A 27,505-nucleotide genomic window follows, 5' to 3' on the forward strand; every position below is an offset into this window, starting at 1 on the left:
GCGGGGACAGAGAGAATCGGCGCCAGCACCCTCGGAATTCTCTGTCCCCAGCAGGTGTGGGGCTGCAGCTTCTCTCCCAAGCCATGGTGTTGGGGACCATTGGTACAGTACCATACTGCATTATACTGTACCTTAAAGGGGAGCCAACCTGGGATCGTGTTATATGCGATTTCGTGTTATGGCGGGGCGCGTTATGGGGGGGGTTGACTGTACATCAAACACAAACACAGCACTCAGTGCAAGCTTCCTCCCCACAGCTTAACTGTTCCCTTAGGGCAGGGTTTACCTGCTGGCTTTGCCTAGCCCTTTCCCCAGCCCTGCTCCACTCAGGTACCCTGTCTCTAGTTCCCCGCAGCCAGGCCTGTCTGCCCTCTGCAGCCAGAGAGAGACAATTTGCTTGAGCTCCTGGCTCAAGCCTTTATAGGGCCAGCCGGACCCTAATTGGGGCGTGGCCCCAGCCGAGCCTGCTTCCCACTCAGCCTGGGCTGTTCTCCCAGCCCTCCCGCCCTCGCCCAGGGCTTGTTTTAGCCCGGTCAGGGCTGGTGTGGGTAACCACCCTGCTACATCCCCATTTTTTCTTCATACTGGATGGCATAAATCGACGATTCAATTCATTAAATGGATATTCAAATGTAGGATCTAGTTTTCAAGGACGTTTTTTCACAATAATCATTAGCATTGCATCAGTAATTATTGTCGGCCATGTACTTGGATCCGATCCCATGTCAGACTCTCCACCTTCCAATAATTGTTCTTCAGTTTTAGATTTGGATAACAGTTCTTCATCTCTGGACTCTTCAGCTGAAGAAGTAAATCTTTGGATGGATTGTGATTGTTCGTCTTTATCAGTTAGCGAAGGTAATCAGGTAATCTTTGGTTGGATTGTTGTTCATCTTTATCAGTTGATCAAGATAATCTTTGGCTCGATTGGTCTTGATCAGTTGATGAATAATCACTTTCAGTGCATTGCTTAGAGCTTTCTCCTTGATTGTCGACTTTTTAAAAATACTTATTTGAAGTATGAGATTTTTTTTTCTAATTCTTTTTGACATTTCTCTCTTTGTTGACGGTAGGCAGCACAGGAAAGTCATTTTCGTTTTTGTCCCAGCATTTTAGCCCTATAACCACTGGCACTGACATGGAAATTGGTATGAATGGTGCTGATAGGGTGGCACAGTACACACAATCATGATTCCTGATTTAAGTAATCAATAACCGTTACCTTATACACATTTACGCATGTTCACATTATGAGTCACCGTGTCACAATGTGACACAATATTTTTCACACCACACTCCTATCGCACTACTGGAGATTTTTTTGATCTTCATGTTTTGTTTTGGTTTTGGTTTTGTTTTGTGCATTGGTGGATTTTTCCAAAAAAACAGATGTCCAGAATGCCGCCCCTGGAAATGTGCCGCCCAGTAGCGTAGCTAGCGGGGTTCAGTGGAAGCAGCCACTTCCCCTCAAGGTGGCAGGCGCGGAAGTGGCACCTGCCGGCCGGCGCTACCAGCAGCACGGCCGGAGGAGCCGTGGGGCAGCAGCAGCAGGCCGGTGCGGTGCTGCTGGCTCTGGCAGCAACATGGCAGGAGGAGCCGTGGGGCGGCCGGCCGGCGCTGAAGCAGCACCTGCCGGCCGGCGCTGCCAGCTACACAGATGGAGGAGCCGTGGGGCGGCAGCGGCAGGCCGATGCGGAAGAGGCACCTGCCGGCTGGCTCTAGCAGCAGCACTGCCGGAGGAGCCATGCGGGGGCGGCAGACGTGGCCGGAGGAGCGAGGGGGCTGGCTCCTCGGCTCAGCGGCCAAGCGCTCCCCGCCCCCCCGCCCCTTGCTAATGCGGCCTCTGTGCCTTTAAGGCCACCTGGCTGGCGAGCCCCGCATGGAGTGCGCCCAGCGCTGGGAGCAGGCCCGGGACAGGCGGCGGCGCAGGACGGAAGGTGAGCGGAGGGGGGAGAGATCCGGTCTGGGGGCGTGGCCAGAGGAGGAGCCAAGGGGGCGTGGCCAGAGGAGGAGCCAAGGGAGGGCGCCTTTTTTATGTTTGCTCCCCCTACACTGAAAACCTGGCTACGCCACTGGTGCCGCCCCAAGCACACGTGCTTGCTTTGCTGGTGCCTAGAGCCGGTCCCCTGATGGGGTGAAATCACAAAAGAAATGGTCAATGTCCTGAATCAAAGGCACATTCCTGAATCAAAGCCCTGACAAATTTCAAATCCTTGAGCCACAGCCTGTGGGCACCAACTCAACAAAAAGGTTACCAGTATTTTTTAACATGGGCAGAGCAAAGTGCCTTTCGCTACCCTCATTACTGGAAATGCATGAAATCATTTTGCCTGAAAATTAAAAAACAAAATTAAAAAATAAAAAGCTTGAGGCTAGACACCTGGCATTTAAAAATTTACCAAAGTTATAAGCAAATGAAAACATGGTCTTAATAATGGGAAGTGTTAGTCGGAAGTAATGCTAGCGTCCTCACTTAACATTAGGGTTAACTCAGCAATAGATATCTCTGGATTCAGACTGGTTTAAAAAAGCTCACAACATAATTTCATAATTATACCTTTACCTCGATATAACACGACCCAATATAACACGAATTCAGATATAACACAGTGAATCAGTGGCAGGGCTGTGCACTCTGGTGGATCAAAGCAAGTTCGATATAATGCGGTTTAACGTCCATAACACAGTAAAAAATTTTGGCTCCCGAGGACAGCGTTATATCGAGGTAGAGGTGTATTAAGCTATCTATCCATATACCCACCCTCTCCTGATATCAGCTATCTATCTATCTCAGCCTTACTGTGCTGTAGCCATAGGCCTTAATGTAGCCTTACATTAATATACTTTGGTCCTGGTGAGTCTCCTTTGGAATAACGCAGTAGTTAATCATGCCCACACTTCCTTCGTGTCCCAGGTATCTTCCCTCATGGAGTTGATCACATCACTGTGCTGAGCTGTGCAGTAGAAATGAAGTCTGGATTCTATGAGGTGAAGGGAAATCACTCATTGTTTTACAGGGCTGGGGCCCAAAGAACTCTCACCTGGTGGTATAAGCTGAGGTAGGGCACAAAGACTTCAGTGGAGCTATGGAGACTTACCATAGCAGAAGAGGTAGCCCCTTTCTCTAAACACAAAGCAACAGGCCCTTTGCTTTTCAGAAATCTTTTTTTTTCTTTCTTTCTTTCCAGAGGACTTCAAAAGTAGACCCCCCATCCAGGTTACAGTGAATATACAGCAAGGATACTGCACCTTGCTCTCTAGCCCTTCCCACAAACTTTGATGTGTTTCTTGCGATTAACACCAGGATAGCCCCATTCTTCACAATTAATCCTCTGTGCTTTTCCACTTGATTTTGTAAAATGATAGCATGCTTCCCAATTCCTTCAAAATTTTGCTTGTATCCATAATGGCTGCATACTGAAATGACTTTTCCCTGGCTGTTGCAATTGATCTGCAAAGGGATTTATTAAATGTAGCATTTGTCAGAGCTGTTTGAAGATATTTAGCCCACTTGCTTTACTCAAAGTTCCCTTCGAGTCTTTATTTTGTTTTTACAGGCAAGTCTCATCTTACGCAGCGGTTCCATTCCGCAGTTAGTGCGTAAAGCGAAAACCGCATATACTCAAAATTACATTGAGTTGAATGGCGGGTGGAATTTCCCGCACTACAGAAACAGTATTTAAATTGTTATTTTTCTCCTTTTTTTTGTTTTTGCCGACTGCGTAAAGCTGAAATGGCGCAAGTTAAATGCGTGTAAGATGCGACAGATCTGTATTGTCTTTATTAATTCATTAATTAATTAATTATATTTGTCTTTAGCTCGTATCCAGTGTCTCCTCTGGTGGCTAGTGGCTTGTGAGAGATACTAGATTGCAATTATTCCTTTGAGGTCAAGGAAAGGAGAGCTGAATTAGGTGGGCCCAATGCTAGGAGATTAGCTATATGCCATTTACAAAATTCACATAAAGTAGAATAAAAAATAGAAAAAACAATACATTTATAGAAAGTGCAAATAAATTAAAAAGAGTAATAAATAATATACAAAAATATTAACAGACTTAAAAATAAAATAATAAAAACTGAAAAAATTAAATTAATAAAACACCACCAAATACCCCTTATTACACAGAACCCCACCACCACCATTATCCCCTCCGGTGACCCTCAATACTCCCTCCAAGTACACACACACACCCTCCATCTCCCCCCAAACACCACCTCCGGTTCCCCCCCAATATCCACCTCCAGCACCCCAAAAAAAACCCTCGAGTTCCCCCCCCCCGCAGCAGTGTCCTCTATTTCTCTTTTTTTTGTTTTTGCCGACCGCGTAAAGCTGAAGTGGCGCAAATTAAATGCATGTAAGATGCGACAGATCTGGTATTTGTCTTAATTAATTAATTGATTAATTAATTAATTATACTTGTCTTTAGCGCCTATCCAGTGTCTCCTCTGGTGGCTAGTGGCTAGCGAGAGGTACTAGATTGCAATTATTCCTTTGAGGTCAAGGAAAGGAGAGCTGAATTAGGTGGGCCCAATGCTAGGAGATTAGCTATATGCATTTACAAAATTCACATAAAGTAGAATAAAAAATAGAAAAAACAATACATTTATAGAAAGTGCAAATAAATTAAAAATAGTAATAAATAAAATACAAAAATATTAATGTAAGATGCGACAGACCTGTATTTGTCTTTATTAATTAATTTATTAATTAATTATATTTGTCTTTAGCTGGTATCCAGTGTCTCCTCTAGTGGCTAGTGGCTAGTTTGAGGTACTAGATTGCAATTATTCCTTTGAGGTCAAGGAAAGGAGACCTGAATTAGGCGGCCCAATGCTAGGAGATTAGCTATATGCATTTACAAGTAACATAAAGTAGAATAAAAAATAAAAAAAATAATACATTTATAGAAAGTGCAAATACATTAAAAATAGTAATAAATAAAATACAAAAATATTAAACAGACTTAAAAATAAAATAATAAAAACTGAAAAAATTAAAGTAATAAAAATTGTAAAATACACTAAAAACAATAAGAAGGGAAAATGAAATTAAACTTAACATACATATAAAACGACAATAAAATAAAACGGGATATACAAGTAAAATATAATGAAAAGGTAAAAAAAAAGAAAAAAAAGTTAAAAAAAAAAGTTAAATGGGACTTGTGCCCCTATTATCCCAGGGAGCATTGGTGTCTCCCCCGCTCTCTCTCTGTCCTGTCCCCCATGGGGACAGGGCTAGACAGCAGTCTCACTCCGGCCATGTGGCCACCCCAGCCTGGGAGTGAGGGGCGGCGCCCTCCCGGGCTTCTGGACCCACAGACAAAGCCCGGGGGGAACCACTCCCATTTATACTTGCTGGACACAAGACTCTTGCTCGTGTTGTACAAGAGGCTAATGCGACCCCCCTGTTATACACTGAGCAATGAGGGCTCCCTCCGTGTGGGCAGAGGCGAGACCCTGCGCTCCAGGGACGAGGTAGCTGGTGGACAGACCCCGCCGGAGCGGGGAATGTCGGCAGGCGCCACTCTGCCTTAGACGGGGTCATCTCCACTTGAGCAAGCGAGACTCCCCGCAACCTCCAGGCACCTCTTCCGTCAGTGGACGGTGACCCTGACTCCGCGAGAGACCCCCGGGAGAGCGAGAGAGAGAGACGGGGTGTCCCTCGGCTGGGCCCCCTGGGGCGAGATTCAGCCCAGCCGCAGCGGGATACACAAGGTAGTAGGTGGAGAGGGGAGGGAGAAAGAGAGCCAGGCTGGGGGCCTGCGGGCTCTGCTCCCCTCTCGGCACCAGCCTGAGGGGGGGGCCTCAGGGCTTTTCCCAGCGTGTACCCAGCTCACACAACCTTGTGCCACGGCTCCGGGCCAAGCCTTCGGAATGAGGGCAGAGAAAAGGGCAACGCTGCCTCTGCCCGGGCTGGGCAGGGAATCACCCCGCCCGCCTGGAACTGCCTCTGGGGACCCAGCTGGGATCGGAGCCCATTGAGACTTCCGGAGCCTGGCCCCGCTGCGGTCACTCCATGAGGGAGACCGGGAACACCTGCCTCTGCAGTTCAGCGGGCTCGAGGGGGACCCCACCCGGATTTCAAGTTCCCGAATAGAGGACACTGCTGCCGGGGAGGGGGGAGCTCGAGGGTTTTTTTCGGGGTGCTGGAGGGTGTGTGTGTACTGGGAGATGGTGTTTGGGAGGTGCTGGACAGAGTATTTGGGGTGTGTAAGAGGGGTGTGTGTATCCTGAGAGGGGGGATGAGGGTGCTGGAAGGGGTATTTGGGGATGCTAGAGGGGGTATTTGGAGAGTGCAGGAGGGGCTATTGGGGGTGCAGGAGGGGTATTTCGGGAGAGGCTGGAGGGGTATATGTGTACTGGGAGGCTGTGTTTGGTGGGTGCTGGGGGGGATATTGGGGGGTACCGGAGGTGGTGTTTGGGGGGAGCTGGAGGGGTGTGTGTACTGGGAGGGTTATTTGGGGGTGCTGTAGGAGGTAACTGGTGTGGGGGTACATACTGAAGGTGGGGGGCTGTGTCGCTCCCTCTCATGGTGGCAGGGAGGCTTGCGCAGACCTGAGACGCAGCACCAGCCCATCTGTCAGCGCCTCCCTGCAGGAGTCTCAAAAGAGAATCAAAAGAGAGATCATGTCTCGGAGAACCCGGCCATATGATAACCCTCACATGATCTACTTTCAAGGTTAAACTCTTCTCACCAGCCAGGGGCGTCGTTTTCTCGTGTCCAGACTGCACCATTGTTGGTAGATATGATTATGCTGCACATGCATTACAAATGAGATACATGTGGCAACTTAATTTAACCCCCAGAGACCTAAAGATTTGGTGTGATTATTGTTCCCATTAGATAGCTCATCTCGTACTGTATTCAGCCTTTTATCATACGCAGTTTATTTAGATGAGCAATATCTATATTTTTAAATCAGCTTGAATCGCATCAATTAACGCGAAGTAAAATCTATAGACATTGTTCAAGGGCATTCTTCATATAGCCAAATATCTTCATTGTTCTAGCTAGTCCTTATCTGATGGACATGGGTTTGCAATATCCGCCATCCAGCCAGGTGGATTTTTCAAACAAGAGGAAATGTCCGGGGAAACTGTCACTGTACCCCAATTGGTCCCTGCATCCACAGCTGCTGGATCCCGCCCAACCTAGCCCGCCAGCCGCCAAGCGCCTCTCAGCCGGGCCACCTGTCCCACCGCGGGGCTTCAGAGCCTGGCTAGGAGGGGTGATAGGGCCAGGCCCCAGCTCCCCACCCTTGGGAGGAGGAGACTCCTGCAGGGAAGAGCTGACAGATGGGCTGGTGCTGCGTCTCAGGTCTGCGCCAGCCACCCTGCCACCATGAGAGGGAGTGACACAGCCCCCCACCTCCAGTATGTACCCCCACCCCAGTTACCTCCTACAGCACCCCCAAATAACCGTCCCAGTACACACACCCCTTCCGGCACCCCCCAATAACCCCTCCGGTGCCCCCCAAATAACCCGCCCAGTACACACATCCCTCCAGCTCCCCCCAAACACCCCCAAATACCCCTTCCAGCACCCCCAATAGCCCCTCCGGTGCCCCCCAAATAACCCGCCCAGTACACACATCCCTCCAGCTCCCCCCAAACACCACCTCCGGCATCCCCAATATCCCCAGCACCCACCAAACACAGCCTCCCAGTACACATATACCCCTCCAGCCTCTCCTGAAATACCCCTCCTGCACCCCCAATAGCCCCTCCTGCACTCTCCAAATACCCCCTCTAGCACCCTCATCCCCCCTCTCAGGATACACACACCCCTCTTACACACCCCAAATACTCTGTCCAGCACCTCCCAAACACCATCTCCCAGTACACACACACCCTCCAGCACCCCGAAAAAAAACCTCGAGCTTCCCCCCCCCCCCGGCAGCAGTGTCCTCTATTCGGGAACTTGAAATCCGGGTGGGGTCCCCCTCGAGCCCGCTGAACTGCAGAGGCAGGTGTTCCTGGTCTCCCTCATGGAGTGACCGCAGCGGGGCCAGGCTCCGGAAGTCTCAATGGGCTCCGATCCCAGCTGGGTCCCCAGAGGCAGTTCCAGGCGGGCGGGGTGATTCCCTGCCCAGCCCGGGCAGAGGCAGCGTTGCCCTTTTCTCTGCCCTCATTCCGAAGGCTTGGCCCGGAGCCGTGGCACAAGGTTGTGTGAGCTGGGTACATGCTGGGAAAAGCCCTGAGGCCCCCCCCTCAGGCTGGTGCCGAGAGGGGAGCAGAGCCCGCAGGCCCCCAGCCTGGCTCTCTTTCTCCCTCCCCTCTCCACCTACTACCTTGTGTATCCCGCTGCGGCTGGGCTGAATCTCGCCCCAGGGGGCCCAGCCGAGGGACACCCCGTCTCTCTCTCTCGCTCTCCCGGGGGTCTCTCGCGGAGTCAGGGTCACCGTCCACTGACGGAAGAGGTGCCTGGAGGTTGCGGGGAGTCTCGCTTGCTCAAGTGGAGATGACCCCGTCTAAGGCAGAGTGGCGCCTGCCGACATTCCCCGCTCCGGCGGGGTCTGTCCACCAGCTACCTCGTCCCTGGAGCGCAGGGTCTCGCCTCTGCCCACACGGAGGGAGCCCTCATTGCTCAGTGTATAACAGGGGGGTCGCATTAGCCTCTTGTACAACACGAGCAAGAGTCTTGTGTCCAGCAAGTATAAATGGGAGTGGTTCCCCCCGGGCTTTGTCTGTGGGTCCAGAAGCCCGGGAGGGCGCCGCCCCTCACTCCCAGGCTGGGGTGGCCGCATGGCCGGAGTGAGACTGCTGTCTAGCCCTGTCCCCATGGGGGACAGGACAGAGAGAGAGCGGGGGGGACACCAATGCTCCTCACCTTGGGATACAGGAGCACAAGTCCCATTTAACTTTTTTTTTTAACTTTTTTTTCTTTTTTTTACCTTTTTATTATATTTTACTTGTATATCCCGTTTTATTTTATTGTCGTTTATATATCTTAAGTTTAATTTCATTTTCCCTTTTTATTGTTTTTAGTGTATTTTACAATTTTTATTATTCTAATTTTTTCAGTTTTTATTATTTTATTTTTAACTCTGTTATTATTTTTGTATTTTACTTATTACTCTTTTTAATTTATTTGCACTTTCTATAAATGTATTATTTTTTCTATTTTTTATTCTATTTTATGTGACTTGTAAATGCATAGGGAATCTAGCATTGGGCCACCTAATTCAGCTCTCCTTTCCTTGACCTCAAAGGAATAATTGCAATCTAGTACCTCTCGCTAGCCACTAGCCACCAGAGGAAACACTGGATACGAGCTAAAGACAAATATAATTAATTAATTAATAAAGACAAATACAGGGCTGTCGCATCTTACATTAATATTTTTGTATTTTATTTATTGCTATTTTTAATTTGTTTGCACTTTCTATAAATGTATTGTTTTTTCTATTTTTTATTCTACTTTATGTGAATTTTGTAAATGCATATAGCTAATCTCCTAGCATTGAGCCCACCTAATTCAGCTCTCCTTTCCTTGACCTCAAAGGAATAATTGCAATCTCTAGTACCTCTCGCTAGCCACTAGCCGCCAGAGGAGACACTGGATACGAGCTAAAGACAAATATAATTAATTAATAAAGACAAATACCAGATCTGTTGCATCTTACACGCATTTAACTTACGCCATTACAGCTTTACGCGGTCAGCAAAAACAAAAAAGAGAGAGAAATACAGGACACTGCTGCTGGGGGGGAACTCGAGGGTTTTCTTTGGGGCGCTGGAGGGCGATATTGGTGGGTGCTGGAGGTGGTGTTTGGGGGGGAGATGGAGGGTTGTGTGTGTACTTGGAGGGAGTATTGAGGGTCACTGGAGGGGCTAATGGGGGGGTCTGTGTAATAAGGGGTATTTGGTGGTGTTTTATTACTTTAATTTTTTCAGTTTTTATTATTTTATTTTTAAGTCTGTTAATATTTTTGTATTTTATTTATTACACTTTTTAATTTATTTGCACTTTCTATAAATGTATTGTTTTTTCTATTTTTTATTCTACTTTATGTGAATTTTGTAAATGCATATAGCTAATCTCCTAGCATTGGGCCCACCTAATTCAGTTCCTTGACCTCAAAGGAATAATTGCAATCTAGTACCTCTCACTAGCCACTAGCCACCAGAGGAGACACTGGATACGAGCTAAAGACAAATATAATTAATGAATTAATGAATTAATAAAGACAAATACAGATCTGTCGCATGTTACACGCATTTAACTTGCGCCATTTCAGCTTTACGCAGTCGGCAAAAACAAAAAAAAGAGAAAAATAACAATTTAAATACTGTTTCTGTAGTGTGGGAAATTCCACCCGCCATTCAACTCAATGTAATTTTGAGTATAATGCGGTTTTCGCTTTACGCACTAACCGCGGAACGGAACCACTGCGTAAGATGAGACTTGCCTGTAAAAACAAAATAAAGACTCAAAGGGAACTTTGAGTAAAGCAAGTGGGCTAAATATCTTCAAACATCTCTGACAAATGCTGCATTTAATAAATCCCTTTGCAGATCAATTGCAACAGCCAGGGAAAAGTCATTTCAGTATGCAGCCATTATGGATACAAGCAAAATTTTGAAGGAATTGGGAAGCATGCTATCATTTTACAAAATCAAGTGGAAAAGCACAGAGGATTAATTGTGAAGAATGGGGCTATCCTGGTGTTAATCGCAAGAAACACATCAATGTTTGTGGGAAGGGCTAGAGAGCATGGTGCAGTACCCTTGCTGTATATTCACTGTAACCTGGATGGGTGGTCTACTTTTGAAGTCCTCTGGAAAGAAAGAAAGAAAGAAAGAAAGAAAGATTTCTGAAAAGCAAAGGGCCTGTTGCTTTGTGTTTAGAGAAAGGGGCTACCTCTTCTACTATGGTAAGTCTCCATAGCTCCACTGAAGTCTTTGTGCCCTGCCTCAGCTTATACCACCAGGTGAGAGTTCTTTGGGCCCCAGCCCTGTAAAACAATGAGTGATTTCCCTTCACCTCATAGAATCCAGACTTCATTTCTACTGCACAGCTCAGCACAGTGATGTGATCAACTCCATGAGGGAGGATACCTGGGACACAAAGCGTGATTAACTACTGCGTTATTCCAAAGGAGACTCACCAGGACCAAAGTAAATTAAAGTAAGGCTACATTAAGGCCTATGGCTACAGCACAGTAAGGCTGAGATAGATCGATAGATAGATAGATGATATCAGGAGAGGGTGGGTATATGGATAGATAGATTAATACACCTCTACCTCGATATAACGCTGTCCTCGGGAGCCAAAAAATTTTACAATGTTATAGACGTTAAACCGCATTATATCGAACTTGCTTTGATCCACCAGAGTGCACAGCCCTGCCACTGATTCACCGCGTTATATCTGAATTCGTGTTATATTGGGTCGCGTTATATCGAGGTGAAGGTGTAATTATGAAATTATGTTGTGAGCTTTTTTAAACCAGTCTGAATCCAGAGATATCTATTGCTGAGTTAACCCTAATGTTAAGTGAGGATGCTAGCATTACTTCCGACTAACACTTCCCATTATTAAGACCATATTTTCGTTTGCTTATAACTTTGCTAAATTTTTAAATGCCAGGTGTCTAGCCTCAAGCTTTTTATTTTTTAATTTTGTTTTTTAATTTTCAGGCAAAATGATTTCATGCATTTCCAGTAATGAGGGTAGGGAAAGGCACTTTGCTCTGCCCATGTTAAAAAATACTGGTAACCTTTTTGTTGAGTTGGTGTCCACAGGCTGTGGCTCAAGGATTTGAAATTTGTCAGGGCTTTGATTCAGGAATGTGCCTTTGATTCAGGACATTGACCATTTCTTTTGTGATTTCACCCCATCAGGGGACCGGCTCTAGGCACCAGCAAAGCAAGCACGTGTGCTTGGGGTGGCACCAGTGGCGTAGCCAGGTTTTCAGTGTAGGGGGAGCAAACATAAAAAAGGCGCCCTCCCTTGGCTCCTCCTCTGGCCATGCCCCCAGACCGGATCTCTCCCCCCTCCGCTCACCTTCCGTCCTGTGCCGCCGCCTGTCCCGGGCCTGCTCCCAGCGCTGGGCGCACTCCACGCAGGGCTGGCCAGCCAGGTGGCCTTAAAGGCACAGGGGCCCTTTCATCTCCCCCCGCCTGCCGCATTAGCAAGGGGCAGAGGGGCGGGGAGCGCTTGGCCGCTGAGCCGAGGAGCCAGCCCCCTCGCTCCTCCGGCCACGTCTGCCGCCCCCGCATGGCTCCTCCGGTAGTGCTGCTGCTAGAGCCAGCCGGCAGGCACCGCTTCTGAACCGGCCTGCCGCTGCCGCCCCACGGCTCCTCCAGCTGTGCGGCTGGCAGCGCCGGCCGGCAGGTGCTCCTTCAGCGCCGGCCGGCCGCCCCACGGCTCCTCCCGCCATGTTGCTGCCAGAGCCAGACGGCAGGCACCGCTTCCGCACCGGCCTGCTGCTGCTGTCCCACGGCTCCTCTGGCTGTGTTGTTGGTAGCGCCGGCCGGCAGGTGCCGCTTTCGCGCCGGCCTGCCACCCCATGGCTCCTCCAGCCGTGCTGCTGGCAGTGCCGGCCGGCAGGTGCCACTTCTGTGCCTGCCGCCCTGAGGGGAAATGGCTGCTTCCACTGAACCCTGCTAGCTACGCTACTGGGCAGCACATTTCCAGGGGCAGCATTCTGGACATCTGTTTTTTTGGAAAAATCCACCAATGCACAAGACAAAACCAAAAAACAAAACAAAACATGAAGATCAAAAAAATCTCCAGTAGTGCGATAGGAGTGTGATGTGAAAAATATTGTGTCACATTGTGACACGGTGACTCATAATGTGAACATGCGTAAATGTGTATACGGTAACAGTTACTGATTACTTAAATCAGGAATCATGATTGTGTGTACTGTGCTGCCCTATCAGCGCCATTCATGCCAATTTCCGTGTCAGTGCCAGTGGTTATAGGGCTAAAATGCTGGGACAAAAACTAAAATGACTTTCCGGTGCTGCCTACCGTCAACAAAGAGAGAAATGGCAAAAAGGATTAGAAAAAACTATCTCGTACTTCAAATAAGTATTTTTAAAAAGTCGACAATCAAGGAGAAAGCTCTAAGCAATGCACTGAAAGTGATTATTCATCTACTGATCAAGACCAATCGAGCCAAAGATTATCTTGATCAACTGATAAAGATGAACAACAATCCAACCAAAGATTTATTTCTTCAGCTGAAGAGTCCAGAGATGAAGAACTGTTATCCAAAGCTAAAACTGAAGAACAATTATTGGAAGGTGGAAGAGTCTGACATAGGATCGGATCCAAGTACATGGCCGACAATAATTACTGATGCAATGCTAATGATTATTGTGAAAAAAGTCCTTGAAAACTATCCATTTAATGAGTTGAATCGTCGATTTATGCCATCCAGTATGAAGAAAAGATGAAAAATGGGGATGTAGCGGGATGGTTACCCACACCAGCCCTGATCGGGCTAAAACCAGCCCTGGGAGAGGGCGGGAAGAACAGCCCAGGCTGAGTGGGAAGCAGGCTCGGCTGGGGCCACGCCCCAATTAGGGCCCGGCTGGCCCTATAAAGGCTTGAGCCAGGAGCTCAAGCAAATTGTCTCTCTCTGGCTGCAGAGGGCAGACAGGCCTGGCTGCAGGGAACTAGAGACAGGGTATCTGAGTGGAGCAGGGCTGGGGAAAGGCAGAGGAGCTGGAGAGCTCCAGCATGGAAAGCCCCAGGCTGCGGCCTAGCATTGGGCTAATAGGTACTGGGGGTTGCAGAGGGCAGCCCAGGGGTAGGCCAAGGCAGCAGGTCCAAACCCAACCTTGCCAGTGATGAATAGGCTGATACTGCAGTCTGCCCCAGGGCGTGGGGGCTAGACAATGACTAGCAGTAGCCTTATACTGAGGTGAGGTGGGGATAGTGGGTGGGGGTTCCCTGGGGAGGGAGACCCTAAGACTGAGGGGTTACTGCCAGGGGGAAGCACCCCAGCTAACAGGGCACCGGATCCAGGAGGGACACAGGGGCCAAGCGGTAGCAGGACACCGGCTTGCAGAGAGCGCTCCAATGGCTGGGGAGCTAATTCCCTGAGACCACCAGCAGGAGGCACCACAGGGGGTTGAGTCCGCATGCTTACAGGGGAACAAATTAATATATCGTGGGCCATAATATTAAATGAGTGTACACTAGTAGGAAATTGTTTTATTTCACTAACTACAAATTCTCTCTATCATTTTTTTTAATTTTAAACAGTCAAAAAACAAAAACAAAAAAATGCGAAGTGCAAACATGTCAAAGCCAAAAAACGGGAGGGAGGCCAAAAAATGTTTTGCTTGGAGTGGAAAAAAACCTAGAGTCGGCTCTGACCCTGACCAGCAAGATTCATGGAGCAGAGGATGTACCTACCAGCATCCCTGCTCCTTCTAGAATGAGCTAGCTGGGGCAGGATTTGGCCCTAGAAAGGCCTCACCACCGAAAAGCATGTGGCAGCTGTATAACAGTGCAAAGCAACTGTAAGCTGTTGACAACTCTTTGGGTCAGAAAGTGGAGAAGAAATTACATTCAGTTAAAACTATGAGGGAAATGTAAATATAGATCCGGTATTAGGGACGAGAACATACAGACCACGAGTTATGCTATAAACACATTAGGTTAAAAGATTTACAGTTATAAAAGATATAGAAGTCCTTGCAAAATACAGTTCGACAGTCCTTTGACAGATTTTGTGGCAAGATCTATTTACTCTGCAAGCCCCAGAAAGAATCTTAAAAATAATAATAATAATAATAATCGGAGTGCTTTTTTCAAGTTCCTGCCATTTCAGAATAATAGCAATTAATTATAGCAATCTCTGAAAGGCAACTACTATAGTTAAGAGCTACTCTTATTCACAACAAATAGCACCTATTCCTCAAGCAGTCCCACTGAAATGAATTAAATATTCCTGGAATTCTGTGCCACCGCATACACACGAAATCAGTGTCCCTCACACAGGGCTGGCTCCAGCTTTTTTGCTGCCCCAAGCACTAAAGCGGAGGGCAGGGAGATAAAGCCCCAATCTTGCGGCACTTCAGCAGCAGCTCTGCCACGCCACTTCATTCTTCGGCAGCAATTCAACAGCAGGTCCTTCACTCCGAGAGGGACCCGCCGCCAAAGACCCGGACGTGCCGCTCCTTTCCATTGGCCGCCCCAAGCACCTGCTTCTTTGCTGGTGCCTGGCTCTGGCCATGCCCCCACAGATTTTTTTTTCCTCCGCAGAAAATACATTCCGCTGGAGAGGTGTTGCCGTTATGCCTTTCATCAACCAGGAGCTGCTGTGGTGCCTGTACCGATTGCTGCTGGCTCACCAAAGTAGCCAGTAGGGATGAGAGCAGAGGCTGCTTTTCTTACAGCAACATGGCTGTGGGGCCATGTGAGGGGGGATGGCAAATGAAGGGGTGGACAGAACAGGCACACCGAGCAGCTGCAGGGATCACATAGACTGGGGTTCAGAAGGGCTAGTGGGGGAACGGACTGGGGCTGAATGGGAATGGGGGTGCAGGGACACTGGGGGGTTGGTGGGTGCAGGGCCACATAAGGATGGGGATGGGGATGGGGAATGGCTGAGTGGGTGATGCAGGGACACATGGGGATGGAGGAGGTGGGGTGGCTGAGTTGGCTGCAGGGACACTTGTGGAGAGGGATAGGATGTGTCTAACTGAATGGGAGATGCTAGGGGTCAGCCAGGGTCTGCATGGGGGACTCTGACCAACTCCCTAACAATCCCTACCCCCCAAAAAAAGTCTGTTCCATACTTCTCCCACCCACACCCTACAACCCTTCAGGTTCACTCCCAGGCTCCTTCCCAGCAATTACTTGCCTCTCCCTCAGCTCCTCCACTACCCCTGACCCGCCCAAGCCTTTTCACTGCTTCAGAGGGATGTAGGAAATATGTTTCTGTTTAAATGAATTATTACTCAGAGTTCTGTATTAATATGCCTAGTAAGAAATCTATTTGTCAAAAACATTTTCTGAATCTTTTTTGTTGTCTGTATTGTTACAGACATAGTTGTTGATGGGTATTTTGAAATAAATTACCAAAATAATTGAAAATGGTGTGATTATATTAGGTTACTTTGACAAATAAAATATGCAGAATTTTGAAATATTGTGCACAGAATTTTTAATTTTTTGGCTCAGAATTCCCCCAGGAGTAATTAAACTAGTCATGGCACAAGGTACTGCTTAGTGTCAGGGGAGCAGAATCTGGCCCTTTATAACTGCACATATAATTAAGATATGGGCCAAACTACTCATGATTTCAACAGAGCTCTACATAAGCAGATTACTGAGGCCTTGTGCAACAAGTTTCAGGATTGGGGCATCTAAGGACAGTCATCATAAACGGGGAGAAACAAACAATCAAAAGAAGTGTGCAGTTTTTAGGGATGTCAATTAATTGCAGCTAACACAAGTGATTAACACAAAACAAATTAACTAGATCAAAACAATAGTCACAATTAGTTGGAGTTTTAATCACACTATTAAACAGTAAATAGAATAGCAATTTAAATTTAGTATAAATATTTTGGATGTTTTTCTACATTTTCAAATATTTTGATTTCAATTAAAACACAGAATACAAAGTGTACAGTGCTCACATTATATTATTTTTGGTTACAAATATTTGCACTGTAAAAAGACAAGAAATAGTATTTTTCAGTTCACCTCATACAAGTACTGTACTGGATTCTCGTTATCATGACAGTGCAATTTACAAATGTAGCATTCTTTCCTTTTTGTTACATAAGTGCACTAAAAAACAAAACAATGTAACACTTTAGTGCCTACAAATCGAAGCATGAAGGGGCATATAAATGTTTAGCATATCTGGCCCATAAAAACCTTGTGTGACCTGGTGCCTGAATGGGCACACTGAGAAAGCTACACTCATGGAAGACTGCAAGACATAGGGTAGGCAATCCCTCAAACTGGTGATTTATTCTATAATTAAATTCACCATGCCAGTAACAAAACAGCGTCTGTAGTACCACACTGGCTAACAAGAAGCCAAATATAGTTCCCGTTAAGCATTCCAGCCCTTGGCTCCTACCTAGGCAAACAAGTCTAATATAGTGAGAGGTTACTGAAAACCCAATTCACCATATGTGAGGTTCACCAATCCTAAAGGACCAGACACTTAGCCCCAGGTGTATAGGAGTCTCAGATCTTACCCAATAATCACGCTGATGCCAGTGCTTCAGTAACAAAAACTAAAGGTTTAATAATATAAAAAAGAAAGAAAAGAAGAGAGTTATCAAACGGTTAAAAGATCATACACATACATTGACTTTCAGTGTTCATAGTTCAGGATCATAGCAGTGATGGAATAATATTCTGGCTTGTAAAAGTCTCTCTGGCATCATGACGACGGGTCAGAAACCAAATTCAGCTTAGATGTTAAATCTGATAGTCTTTCCATGTATTTTCCAAGAGTATTCCAAATAGCTATGTGGAAGATCTCAGTCCTACAGCATAAACTTTCCCTGTTCAAAGTTCAGCAGACTTGATATGAAAGGATGAGGCCCAAGGTTTCACTTTTATAGCTGAAGTGGGCTGTTAAGTGTTTTGAGCACAGCATGTGATTGAGGATTCTTCTTTGTTGAGCACACACTGTCTCATCACTTTAAAATTAACATCCTATTTACTAAGCATAAAGCGGTAATCTAGTTACACTAAAAGACAACCGCTGGCCATTCATTATAACAGAGATAGTTAAGCTGAAGACAATTGTAGATCAATATTATTAGTTCCTGCAGTATCTTACATCTTTGATCTTAAGGTTAACTGAACCATTCGATTACATAATGTAAGGCAATTAAGCCATGAAAGACAATGAACATCTACAAATTCATCTGATTACATTGTTAAACTTCTAACAGGATATAGGTAAACACAGGCAAATACACTTAGCATCTACCCTTAATTTCTATTACTCCAAATGAATGAGTTGATGATTGCTAGACTAGTACATCTCTTTGAAATTCACATACAAGTGAATTGTCTTGATACAATTGCAATGCCTCTTGTTAAATTGTTATGGGTCAATCACAGGGCTGGTCTGCCAGTGTAACAACTTGCAACATGGCTACAACAGTGCCATACGAATGCCTGTTCTCACTTTCAAGTGACATTGTAAATAAGAAGTGAGCAGCATTATCTCCCGTACATGTAAACAAACTTGTTTTTCTTAGCGATTGGCTGAACAAGATGTAGGACTGCGTGGACTTAGAGGCTCTAAAGTTTTACATTATTTTGTATTTGAGTGTAGTTATGCAAAAAAGTCTACATTTGTAAGTTGCACGTTCACAGTAAAGAGGTTGCACTACAGGACTTGTATGAAGTGAATTGAAAAATACTATTTCTTTTGTGTATATTATTATTTTTGGTTACAAATATTTGCACTGTAAAAAAGATGAAGTGAGCACTGTACAATTACAACACAGAATAAAAAGTGACATCAATATATTTGAAAATTAGAAAAACATCCAAAAATATTAATCATAAATTTAAATTGATCTCCTATTATTGTTTTAAAGGTGTGACTAAAACTGTGATTAATCGTCACAATTTTTTTAATCTCGTGAGTAATTGTGATTATTTTTAATCATTTGACAGCCCTAGTAACTTTATATATGTTAACACCCAGATTTCTATCTGAGGTTTGTTTTCCATTAATGAACAAATGCACAGAAACTATGAGCTACAGACTAATTGGCTGGTTATTTGTAGGCATCACACATGGTGGGCAGCGATCGATCCAGCAATAAATTGACCCCCGAGCACTCTCATGTCGACTCCTATACTCCACCGCCACAAGAGGCGCAGGCAGAGTCAAAGGGGGGAGCGGCAGCAGTCGACTCACTGCAGTGAAGACACCACGGTGAGTAGGTCTAAGTACGTCGACTTCAGCTACATTATTCACGTAGCAGAAGTTGCATAACTTAGATCAATCCCTCCCCATCCAGCGTAGACAAGGCTACAGAAGAAGTGGATCTTGAGAAGGGAATTGAGGGAGGCAGTATTACCTAGTGGACAGAGCACTGGGACTCAGAAGACCTGAGTTATATTCCTGGGTCTGTTACCTCAGGCAAGTCACTTCAGCTCCATGCCTCAGTTTCCTCATGAAATGATATGGACTTCTTTTGTAAAATGCTTTGATATCTACTGATGAAAAGCACTGTATAAAAGTTAGCTATTATATTAATTATTATTATTATTGTTAAGGAGGACAGTCATCACCTTCTTATTCTAAACCCAACATTTACTCCATTGATCTCTGATGGGCAGTTGTAGCTCCTCTTGAATATGGAAAAAGGATATGCCTATGACATAAACAGCAGCATGGGTCTCAAACAGCCTATCGGACTTTGCTTGGAAAGGGAAGCTCAGCAGAGGCACAAATGCTAACATTATTTTAACATTAACATTAGGTAAAATGGATAAGAAGCTTTGCAGAATTCATATTCGGTGACTAAATACTGAGAACAAGAACAATGACAGCTGCACTTCAAAAATCAGAGTATTCATTGGAATTTTTTTCCATCAAAAGAGTTTCTGCATAAGCAAAGGAGAGGGTTAAAGCTCTAAAGTGGAGACGGATAAAATGAGCAAGCCTCTGGTCTTGTATTTTATTTTGTTATACACCAATGCAGTAGCTGGCCCTAACACATTCCTCTCTTCAGGTAAGGCTGGGAGTGTTATGTTCAGAAAATATTAGTGACACAACCATTCCAAAATGTTAAGAGAAGAATTTACTTATCTGTAATGATTTATGGAACTGACAAGTTGGTATAGAAATGTGGCTAGGAAATGTATAACAGTAGACAGAACAGCTTAGAAGAAAATCATTTTGTCGGGGCATGGAGCAGATGGATTCTTTCTATAAATGAAAAAAGTGCTCCAATTCATAAATCAAGTTTGTCAGGAATAAATAAAAAGACAACACGGAGTCAAAGTTGGTACCTTCTCTTTTTATCAGACGTTGAACTGGAGGTTCTCACCCTCACACAGAGCAGACAAGGAGGCTTCCCATTATTTATTGGCCTGTCTCAAGCTTGTGGCTAAGCAATGCTTTTCATCCTTCTGAAATAATATGTGCTGTACATTATCAGTATTCCCTGCCGATGCCTGGATCTCAGCTGTCATCCAAGTGCTGCTTAAAACCCAAGTCACAGAAGAGCAAATGGGCAATGCAAATCAGAGAGATGGACATCACAGTAAAACTTGTCACTTGGTTTAACTACCCAGGCATTTGAAAGGATGTTTTGTCAAGGTTGATGAAGCAGTCCATTAATACTTTTTTTCCTATGTGAGCAATCTGAGGCTTCCTGCAAGTGAGATTGCCATGTTTATTCAGCTAGCAAATCTACCAACATAAATTAGCCCAAGCAATTTCCCAAAGTGTAATAAACAATATTGATCTCTCAGTGATGTTCATTACAGGGCATACACGTTCTTTTGAACCTACATAAATATAGCTTTGTTGTTCGTGTTTAAATCTCTTGGCAACAGTCCTACTTACTATATGCAGTAGGTTCTTATATGGGGTGCCCTCAAAACTGCATTGGTGGTAACCATAATTTGAGCATCTTATCCTATATCAGCCTTAAGCCAATTACATCCACAAAGCACCGTTCTCAAACCAGGGCTGGCTCCTCCATTTAGGACGAAGCAGCTATTACCTAGCACCAGGAAAGGGCATCAAGATGTTCAGAGGCTATTTAACGCAAAAAAGTGACTGTAGGCTGGAGGGGCAAATATTTTCCAATTTGCCTAAGACAGCACATACTCTAGAGCCTCTCTCTTTCAAACAACAAGCTTCCAGGACTACATTTAAACTACATGTTGAAGCTTCATGATGATGAAATATTCCCTAGCCCCTGCCAGGACCAGTTGCGGCAGTAGTTCAGTGAAATTTCCATTGATGTGTATGCAGCTTTTCCTTTCATTTCATTTCCGGAGGGTGAAACTTACCTCCTGTGCAAAGCCTGCGCAAGGCCCTATGCACCATTTAGCTCCCATTTAAACATTCTGGTAAGGGACTAAGTTAGTGTAATTAATGAGGCTGCCCAGTATATGACAACCTCTGAAGGTGCCAACACTGCCAGGTGTACCACAGCTCAGAGACAAGCACTGTAGGTTGCTTCATCAGTTAGGCCTTGTAGGCACTAGCCCTGATGGGTACCAATAATCAGACACATGGGTATTTTACTGGGGCAGAAGGGAAGAGAAAGGTTGCAGATATCCTAGGTACAGAGGCTTAAATGGTTATGCTTCAATGTGAGCAACAGAGGTTCTTGTTTGCATCTCTAGTGTGGTCCAACTGAGAGTCATGGCTCTTCAGGCCTAGTGCCTGGGATACCCTTTCCAATCTAATCTCTATTCCAACCAAATAGGTGCTTGCAGGTTTCCAGGCCAGGCTCAGCTGGTGTCCCTCATTGGGGCCCCACTGCACTGGATCCCCGCCCAGCCACGCTGAAGTCCCACATAGACTGGCACCTGGCTGTAATGTCTAGCAGTCACAGCCTGTTCCACAGGTGTCTCTGCATATGGCTGCTGGGGAATCTGCTCTGAATTCAGCTTCTCTTCAGCTCCCTGCTTGCCATGCAGCTGCTGCTTCAGTTTCCCAGCAGCTCCTGACTTGCCATGCAGACACTGCTTCCCAAACAGAGCCCAGCCACTTCATGGTTCAGGACCTTTCCCCTTACCTGGTCAGGAGGAAAGGGATGTGCTGTAGTGGCTGATGGGAATTGTAGTCCGCTGTTTACCTGATCCATCACATAAGGTTTAGGGCAGGGGTAGGCAACCTATGGCACATGTGCCGAAGGCGGCACGCGAGCTGATTTTCAGTGGCACTCACACTGCCCGGGTCCTGGGCACTGGTCTGGGGGGCTCTGCATTTTAATTTAATTTTAAATGAAGCTTCTTAAACATTTTAAAAACCTTATTTACTTTACATACAACAATAGTTTAGTTATATATTATAGACTTATAGAAAAAATATTAAAATGTATGACTGGCACGCAAAACTTTAAATTAGAGTGAATAAATGAAGACTCAGCACATCACTTCTGAAAGGTTGCCGACCCCTGGTTTAGGGTTTAATAAAGGCCCTCTCCTTAGGAGTGGATTTCACCCACACTAGTATGCTGAACTAGAGCCGAAATTGCATGCTTTGTCAAAATATCATTCACAAGTTTAAGTGGCATTGTCTCTTGCCATTCTAACTCAAAACAACACAGTAATGGGTGTTAAGAAATGGTCTTAACAGGAAAGCATACCTGATAAAGACAAGAAAAAATTTCCCATCATGCTGAGACCTTGGTTTGAGTGATACATAGGATCATAGGTGTGACACCCTGGCACCCCAATATTCACTGTCATGTAATTAGGATATGTTTGTACAAAGTATGCCTTGTGAGGTATCATTCTAAAAGTCTCGATCTGCTAGACATTATATCTCATTGGATTGTATGTGCTATCATCGTATGTGAAGTTAGGCTATATATGTGTTATGCAACATGTTGTGAGGTTGAAAACACCCACAAGTCGCCTTTCAGGTACAACAGTGAAAAGGCCAAATGATGTTAATGGCTGATTGAGGAAATGCACACAAGCACAAGGATTAGCCCAGGAACTGTGCACACTAGAAACCTCTCAAAGATAGCACTACACAATGGGAACTGTTTGATCCAGTTCACAACAAAAGAGCTTTCCACCAAGTGGAAAGAAGATCTAAAAGGGGGGAAAATGACATCACGATGGAACCTCAGTCCCCCTACAACAACACAGCTGGAAACACAGCTGAGGAACAAAGACTGAACTGTGGGAAGTGATGGTCCCAGGCTAGAAGGATTTCTAGCCTGTGTATGAAAACCTGGGAAACCCAAGCTGAAAAGCCAAGGCAGCTTGTGCCTTAAAAATCTGCCAGCCTCAGGGTGAGAATTTGCTAATTCATATTGTGACAAAGTCAGGCTGGATGACTGCAATAGGGTCCTGGAAGGCCGACATATTAGCCCTAGAATGTTAAAGGTCCTTTTTCGTACATGCTGAGCAGTGGTTACCTCAGGTCAATTACGGACACCTGAATCCAATTACAGGCTGCCTGGAGCCATTAAAAACCCCTCCTATGGGGGGAGAGAGAGAGACAGATAGACAAACAAGCTAGCTGCTCCAGGGTGAGAGGCTGTGCCCCTTCCCATAGGGGAGACAGCCAAAACTGAGTGCCTGCTTGGTGAAGGACTGACACCCCAGGCCAACCAACAGGGTGACATCTTGCCCCAGTGAGGGGGCAAGGAAAGATACCCCCCTGGGTTGTTTTTTTTAAATGAGATTTTCATTTTTTTTGTTTGGTGGAAGATCACCCTTAGGCCAACCCTCAGGCCTATGCTGAAAATACAACCAAGGGAGCACAGAAGAGGGAAGGCAAACCCTGCCTGAGTGGGGCTGATTACCTCAGGCCCACCATTGCCTGAGGGGGAAGCACTAAGGCTGGCAAGAGAAAAGAGATGCCTTGCTACAATATCCTATCTAATGCGTTAAGCTCAGTTTGTGGTTTTGTTTATTTGCTAAGTTATCTGCTTTGATCTGTTTGCTATCGCTTAAAAAATATATCTATCTTTTGTAGTTAAACTTGTTTTATTTAGTCTAAAACCAGGTGTGTGGAAATCATAACTTGGGCGAGAAAGCTGTGTATATTCCTCCCCACATGAGGGAGGGGGCAAATTTCATGTGCTTATGCTGTGCAGTTTTCTATGCAGCACAAGACTATATAATTTGGGGTTTATACTCTGGGGGGAGGGGTTTAGGAAGAACTGGGAGGTGCCTTAGTTGACCCTTCCCATGCAGAGCTGATCTCAGCATGTGTGTGTAGCTGCAGCTGGGTGTGTCCCTACCTGTATGTGTGCTGCTGGAGGCTTGTGAGCCTATCACAGCAGTACAGTGTAAAGGGAGCCCAGGCTGGTTGGGTGGGCTCAGTGGTACTCCAGTTCCAGGTGGCACCTTGAGGTGAACCTGTCATAATAGGTATAGGGAAAAACAGAGGATCATAGGTGAAAATATTAAACATGTTTTGTATTAACATCTTAGATGGGATGGCCTCCTAGGGAGAGGCAGGGAAAAAAAAGACATTGAATATGAAAGTTAGTTGCAGGCAGGAAAACAATTATGTAACAAGGATGAAAACAAGGATGAACTATTCTTAAACAGAGAGGCAGACAATGACTGCTTCTGCCAACCCTTGCAAAAATAATCCTTATTCTGGCTTGTAATCCCTGTGTCTTCAATGGAACTTCTTCTCTGTGGAAGGGCTGTTTATATATTTGGCCAAAAATGTCAAGATGACTCCAAGAATGACAGAGCTCTGGTCTACACTACAAGTTTAGGTCGAATTTAGCAGCATTAGATTGATTTAACCCTGCCCTCATCCATACGACGAAGCCATTATTTTCGATTTAAAGGGCTGTTAAGATGAGGGGATTGGTGCTGAAATTGACCTTGCTGGGTTGAATTTGGGGTAGTGTGGTCGCAATTGGGGTAGTATTGGCCTCCGGGAACTATCCCAGAGTACTCCATTGTGACCGCTCTGGACAGCACTCTCAACTCAGATGCACTGGCCAGGTAGACAGGAAAAGGCCCGCAAACTTTTGAAACTCATTTCCTCTTTGGCCAGCTTGGCAATCTGCAAGTGAGTGCAGATCTCATCAGCAGAGGTGACCATAATGGAGGAAGATCTGATTGCTGTATGGGGAGACGAATCCATGCTATCAGAACTCCGTTCAAAAAGACGAAATGCCCAAACATTTGAAAAAATCTCCAAGGGCATGAAGGACAGAGGCTATAACAGGGACCCACAGCAGTGCTGCATAAAACTTAAGGAGCTGAGGCAAGCCTACCAAAAAACCAGAGAGGCAAAGGGCCCAGACATACCGCTTCTATGATGAGCTACATGCCATTCTAGGTGATGCAACCACCGCTTCCCCACCCCTGTGCTTTGACTCTGTCAATGGAGTAGCACGCAACAGGGATGTGGGTTTTGGGGACGAGAAAGACGAGGAGGAGGAGGTTGAAGATAGCTCACAGCAAGGAAGCAGAGAAACCATTTTCCCCAACAGCCAGGAACTGTTTCTCACCCTGGACCTGGAGTCAGTACCCCCCGAACCCGCCAGGTGGAGGAGGGACCTCTGGTGAGTGTACCTTTGTAAATATTATACATGGTTTAAAAGCAAGCATGTTTAATGATTAATTTGTCCTGGCATTCTCAGCCAGTACAGCTACTGGAAAAGTCTGCTAACGTGTCTGGGGATGGAGTGGAAATCTTCCAGGGACATCTCCATAAAGCTCTCCTGGATGTATTCCCAAAGCCTTTGCAAAAGGTTTCTGGGGAGGGCAGCCTTATTCGTCCTCCATGGTAGGACACTTTACCACACCAGGTCAGTAGCACATAGTCTGGAATCATTGAATAACAAAGCATGCAGCGTATGGTCCCAGTGTTTGCTGGCATTCAAACAACATCCGTTCTTTATCTCTCTGTGTTATCCTCAGGAGCGTGATATCATTCCTGGTCACCTGGTTGAAATAGGGTGATTTTATTAAGGGGACATTCAGAGGTGCCCAGACATTCAGAACAGCCTGGGCTGTTTGCCTGTGGCTGAACAGAAGTGTTCCTCACTGTTAGCCACGTGGTGGGGGGAGGGGTGAAGTGATCATCCCAGAGAATTGGGTGTGGGGGAGAGGGTTAGTTGGGTTTGTGCTGCACGTTAACCTGAAAACCACAGCCCCTGCTCCTTTTAAATGGCCAACCCAACGGCTGCAAATGTGACCTTGTACCGAAAGCACATGTGCTATGTAATGTTAACAGCAATGTTTACCATGAAGGAGTCTACCCATTGTTCTCTAAAACGTGTCTTTTTAACTACCACTCCCCTTTTTTTTTTCCTCTACCAGCTGCAAATGTTTCAATGCTCACACTATCTTCTCCATCCCAGAGGCTAGCGAAGATTAGAAGGTGAAAAAAACCACACTCACAATGAAATGTTCTCTGAGCTCATGCAGTCCTCCCACACTGAAAGAGCCCAGCAGAATGCGTGGAGGCAGACAATGTCAAAGTCCAGGAAAGCACTATATGAACGCGAGGACAGGTGGTGGGCTGAAGATGATAGGTGGTGTCAGCTTGGTGGCAGAAGGCAAGAGGCAATGCTGAGGCTACTGGAGGAACAAACTGATATGCTCCAGCATATGGCTGAGGTTCAGGAAAGGCAGCTTGAGCACAGACCACTGCTACAGCCCCTGTGTAACCAACCGCCCTCCTCCCCAAGTTCCAGAGCCTCCTCACCCAGACTCCCAAGAATGCAGTGTGGGGGCCTCCGGGCACCTAACCACTCCACCCCAGAGAATTGCCCAAACAACAGAAAGCTGCATTCAATAAGTTTTAAAGTGCAGTGTGGCCTTGTCCTTCCCTCCTCCCCCACCCCACCTGGTGCTTCCCCCCTCCCCCGCCCCTCCCGGGCAACTTTGGCAGTTATCCCCCTATTTGTGTGATGAATTAATAATGCATGAATGTGAAGCAACAGTGACTTTATTGCCTCTGCAAATGGTGATCGAATGGGGGGAGGGGAGAGTGGTTAGCTTACAGAGAAGTAGAGTGAACCGGGGGGTGGGGGTTCAAGGAGAAACAAACAGAACTTTTACACTGTAGCCTGGCCAGTAATGAAACTGGTTTTTAAAGCTTCTCTGATGCGGACCGTGCCCTCCTGTACTCTATGCACAGCCAGACACCAGGGCAGTTAGCAATCAGCAGCCAGGCAATTTGCCTCAGCCTCCCACCCCACCATAAACGTCTCCCTCTTACTCTCACAGATATTGTGGAGAGCAGAGCAAGCGGTCATAACAGTGGGAATATTGGTTTCACTGAGGTCTATCAGAGTCAGTAAACTGCGCAAGAGCGCTTTTAAACATCCAAATGCACATTCTACCACCATTCTGCACTTGCTCAGCCTATAGTTGAACAGCTCCTGACTACTATCCAGGCTGCCTGTGTATGGCTTCATGAGCCATGGCATTAAGGGGTAGGCTGGGTCCCCAAGGATAACTATAGGCATTTCAACATCCCCAATAGTTATTTTCTGGTCTGGAAAGAAAGTACCTTGGTCTGTTTCAAAAGCTGCAGCAGAGTTCCTGAAGATGTGAGCATCATGTACCTTTCCCAGCCATCCCACGTTGATGTTGGTGAAACGTCTCTTGTGATTCACCAGTGCTTGCAGCACCATTGAAAAGTACTCCTTTCGGTTTAAGTACTCACTGGCTTGGTGCCCTGGTGCCAAGATAGGGATATGGGTTCTGTCTATCGCCCCACCACAGTTAGGGAATCCCATTTCAGCAAAGCCATCCACTATGACCTGCACATTTCCCAGAGTCACTACCCTTGATATCAGCAGCTCTTTGATTGCGTTGGCTACTTGGATCACAGCAGCCCCCACAGTAGATTTG

This window comes from Mauremys reevesii, linkage group 2, assembly GCF_016161935.1.
Source record: "Mauremys reevesii isolate NIE-2019 linkage group 2, ASM1616193v1, whole genome shotgun sequence".
In the NCBI taxonomy this organism is placed as follows: Eukaryota; Metazoa; Chordata; order Testudines; family Geoemydidae; genus Mauremys; species Mauremys reevesii.